The sequence below is a fragment of the Arachis duranensis genome, chromosome 7 (assembly GCF_000817695.3).
Source record: "Arachis duranensis cultivar V14167 chromosome 7, aradu.V14167.gnm2.J7QH, whole genome shotgun sequence".
Lineage (NCBI taxonomy): Eukaryota > Viridiplantae > Streptophyta > Magnoliopsida > Fabales > Fabaceae > Arachis > Arachis duranensis.
Genome location: NC_029778.3, coordinates 62,787,603 through 62,792,556, shown reverse-complemented (window position 1 = coordinate 62,792,556; position 4,954 = coordinate 62,787,603). Strand labels below are relative to the sequence as shown.

General features: G+C 37.2%; 1 long non-coding RNA gene across 1 annotated transcript in view; it reads left to right on the top strand.

Annotated features, from left to right (window-relative positions):
- LOC107459370 (uncharacterized) overlaps nt 1-4,738 on the top strand; it is an 8,635-nt gene extending 3,897 nt beyond the window's left edge. Inside the window, exons 4-6 of the long non-coding RNA XR_008001252.1 lie at nt 2,985-3,301; nt 3,399-3,477; nt 4,572-4,738. This is a non-coding gene — a long non-coding RNA (uncharacterized LOC107459370). The remainder of the gene's footprint in view (nt 1-2,984; nt 3,302-3,398; nt 3,478-4,571) is intronic.
- The last annotated feature ends 216 nt before the right edge of the window (nt 4,739-4,954 follow it).

Sequence of the window (4,954 nt, the reverse complement as noted above, 5' to 3'; positions counted from 1 at the left end):
TTCAAGAGGAGCACAGCATCTCCATACACTTATCTGAAATTCCCACTATTGCTTTACATAAGTATTTCTATCCCTTTTATTTTCTATTTATTCCATTAATCAAATTTAAACCAATAATCTGCCTAACTGAGATTTACAAGGTGACCATAGCTTGCTTCATACCAACAATCTCTGTGGGATCGACCCTTACTCACGTAAGGTATTACTTGGACGACCCAGTACACTTGCTGGTTAGTTGAACGGAGTTGTGAACTATGGTATTGGCATCATGTTTTTGGCGCCATTACCAGGGAATGAAAAGCAATGAATTTTGCAAAATGGAATAACAATTGAATCACAATTTCGTCCACCAGGTGGCTAGCCACTGCTTCTTTCCAGGGAAACTCTCATCTCCAATAGTGGAAGTACAACATTCACAATTCATTCAACAGCATATATGCATTTATACTTAGCCATAATCATGGCTCTGCCGTAACACGGCAATAATCTAGCCATCCGACTCACGGTTAAATCCATAACCAGCCATTCGGCTCACGGTTAAATCCATAACCAGCCGTTTCATTAACAATTACGGCCTTTCGGCCCATGGCATAACAAGCACTTCCACCACCATCCTCCACCTCTCACATAATCATCTTTGATCTTCATTGATCATTCATTTTTTTCCCTTGCTTCACTCGCAAGTTACCACATCCCCTAGCTCCTTTTCTAATTGCTAGGCATATCATAATGATTTAAGACATAAGTGGTGAGATCGGAGGCTTAGAAGTATGAGATTTGGCTTTTAAAACTAAAAAATCAACTTTGAGATGAAAACAGGGCCCCGCGTACGCGCACGCGTGGATGGCCAAAAAACTCATCGACGCGTATGCGTCATGCACGCTAACGCGTCTCAAAACTTCATCGACGCGTAAGCATCATGCACGCTAACGCGTGGATTGAAAATTAGCCAATCGACGTACACGCATCAACCACGCGTTCGCGTGGGTGCTCTCGTGCCCCAGGCACAAAACTGGCACAGTTCAGGCACAACTCTCTGGAAAATGGCTGGGCATTGGGTGCAGCACATTCGGCGCTCCCGCGCACGCGTGGATGGCATTTTCGAGAAGAACGGCGCGTACGTGCCAAGTGCGCCTACGCGCGGGGGGTCATTCTGCTAAAAATTTTCTAAGTTAAAAACTGCAGAATTCACAAATTCAACCCCAATCTTCCGACGGACATAACTTTCTCATTTTAAATCGTTTTTCACCCGTTCTTCGAACGGCATGGACATCCCGGATCCAATTTCATTTCTAAATAGATTTGGCATAAAACAGAGAGCCGTAGTCCAAGTTATGTCTCATCAAAGTATGCCCAAAAAACCATGTTTTTCATACAAAGCCACAAAATGCCATTTTCAAAACAAGCCATTTTCAACTCTTTTCCAAATCAATCAAAACATGACAATTCATCCCTTTTCCTTGAAATCAATCAAAATGTATCAAATTCAAAATCAAGCCTCCTCAACTCACACATTGACACATTACCATAATTCACCAAAATCACTATCCCATCATTTTAACCCACTTCACCCAAGTGGCTCAAACTCAAACACATTGACATATAATATACTCTTCCTCATGCCAATTTTCAACAACACCAAGTCCAATAAATCATCATTGTACACAATCAATATCATACTCACCATCAACATGGTTCCACCCACAATTCAACCATCAAGCATATATCACAACATGCATATTTCTCATACATCATACCATTAAGGCATCAATAATCATCATCACATATATGACCACATCATATATATCAACTATTCAACAACATCAACAATTCAATGCCTATCTTAGGGCCTCTAGCCTAAGTATTTCCTACCACATTACATATTAGATACGAGAAACCGAGACCATACCTTAGCCGATTTCCCAAGCTCAACCGGAGCACTTCCAAACCACTTTTCCTCAAGCTCTCAAGGTCTCAACACCTCCAAGAACAAATTTTTCACCACCAAAGCCCTTTTCAAGCTTTTCAAAGTCACCAATCAAGCTCTAATATTCACACATACACAACCTAAGCCACAATCATCATACCCATACACAATACCCAAACATCATAAAATAATAAATTACACTAGGGTTGAGAATCTTACCACACCCAAGGTCCAAGGAGACAAGATTAACTTTTTCCTTCAAGAGAGTTGAGTCCTATAACATCAAAGAGCCAAAAGTCTCAATATTTTTGCTCATGAAACTCTAAAACAAGGCTGGAAATTCGAAGAGAAAAACGTGGCTTACCTCAAGATTAATTGTATGGATTTTGTAGAGCTCTCCGCAGTGAACACGTGGCCGCAAACGGAGCGGCAATCGGAGCTCTAGATCAAAAGTTATGGTGGTTTGAAGATCAAGTGAGAGATAGAAGTTTGAGAGTGTTCTTCCCCCATTTCCTCTCTTTTTCAGCGTGTGTGAGTGTTGTGTGAGGAGAGAGAGTGCTGAAAACTAGGGTTTTGGTTTAGTTATGTTGGGCCAAGGGCCTATTTTGGGTCCGGTTGGCCCGGTTTGGCCCGTTCGGCCCAATCTTGGTCTGAATTCTATAAAATTGGTACCGAAATTCTCGTCTCAATCGCCTCTATCACATTTAGCCATAAAAATCACATTTAGGGCTTTCTAGAATAAATTCTCATTTATGAGTTAATTAGCCATTAATTAACTGGATTTTACAAGTTGTAAGCTATTTATGCTGAGTTATTTTGGAAAATAATTTTAAATATTTAGTTCTACCATAACATGCCCTTTTTTATGTACATGGGAGCTGCAAATATCATCTCCTTCCTTTTGCAAGTTGTGTTTCTTTTGTTTAGTTGACATATATTTGTACATCTTCTTCCCACTTTTGTGGTTCTTTAGCAGTACTGTATCATATGATCAAGATTAGTGCTGTATGCCTTTCTTGACACTAGAATATAAGTTTTAACTTTATGATATGCTCAGTGCACATAGGTGGAAAGGAGGACAGAGCATTAAGCTAGAAGGATCTGATCATGCCCCAATTTTAATGACTTTAGTTGATATTCCTGATGTCTCTTTACATTGTACTCCCTCTTTATCTTCTAGATATGTTCCCATGGTTTATGGCTTACAGCAAACTATAGGTATAAAACATGAATGATATTTAAATAATAAAATAAGAATTTAATGTTTTGTTGTTTCTGAGCTTTTTTTTCCAATGTCAGTTTTGATGAAAAACAAGTTTCTGAGGGCATCGAAGAATCAGTCAAGATCTGTGACCAAGGCTCCTACTATGAAGGGTTAGTATAATTTTGATTTGTTTTCTTAGTTTCTTCCTATATCAATAACATACATATCAATATATACCTGCAAATCTATAAGATATATTGTTTCAAGGGATCCACACAACAGAAGATAGAAGAGGAATTGGGGGTTAAGATAATAATACCTACTTCAAAAGAAGATGATTTTGTTAGTAAGTCCCTCTGTTCCTGGCTGTACCTAAGTTACTGCCTAACTTGTATGTATCAAATTGAAATGTTTATTTTCTATTATGCTTTCATTTTAACTTTGATATGGTTATGTCATAGCTGATTTAATATAATTCATTCACAATATAATATATTCAGTTCATAAGTGTTTGTTAATTCTATATATGTAGCACTTGATTGATTGAGAGACCAGCACAAAGTAATTATATGTGCAGGAATCCTTCATTGGCTCAGTTGGTGGATTTTCATTTAAGTAGAGCCTTTTTCCTCTTACCAGCTTGACTCCTTGTTACTGTTCCATAAGGAAATCCAATATCTAAATGATTTGTTGTAATTGTCTTTTGCAGCCATTGAGGGTACTTCTGTTGATAGTGTGAATTCAGCTATAAAGAAGATATAGGCTATAATTGATAGTATGAATTCAATCTATTTTGATATCTTTAACATGCGTAATTGGTTTAGAGATTCCCATTAAGAGACTCTGGAATTAATTCTTCAGCCTAAATATTTTTGTGTATGTGCTTATGTTTGTTTTATTGCATTTTAATATTCCTCTTCATTTTCCACTTTGTGGAGCCTGAAGCCTAAACGATGTATGTGCTTATGTCTGTAATTTTCAATTTCATTCCATTCTGTGTTAGTATGTCATGATTATTATTGTATAATTCTATATAGAATATTACAAATTATGGAATGAAAAAATGATTTATGATTTGGTTATACAGTATGTAAACGAAGATTATTACATAGGTGATAAAGATTGGTCATGTAATGTGTATCTTATATGAATGCAGGTTTGATTTTTGTTTTTTGTAAGTATTTATTAAATTTTTGAAATATATTCTTTGGGAGAAAATGATGGAGCTGCTGTAAGTAACACACACACACACACACACACACACACACACACACACACACACACACACACACACACACACACACACACACACACACACACACACACACACACACACACACACACACACACATATACACACTTGTGTTGTTTGTCGATAGTTTTTTATATTCTATTTTAAGGTGTATAGCTTTCTGAAATTGGCACAACTTTACTACGCAGGAAGCCATAGAATAGACATAAAGGGGCCAACAAAATGAGATTGAGAACGTGCAATGGAGTGGGGTGGTAGGCATAATATAGCTGGAGTGAAACGAAAGAGAGGTACCACCAACCATGATTTTTCTTTTCTTTTTCCAATTCACTGTTTCCTTCCAAAACACTAAGGACCCAGAATTTATTTGGTGCTCTTAGAGGGATCTTACACTTAAAATACAGGTTTAAATTAATCTTTTTTTTCTTATTTATCCTTTTATTTTTGGATCAAGGCCTTTGAAATTTGGATCACTATGTGAGGGTAATAGAGCCCTTTAAATAAATATCCTATTAAGCCCAATTCTCAAAAAATAAAGAAGCCCAAAGATCTATCAACGTTTATATGAGAA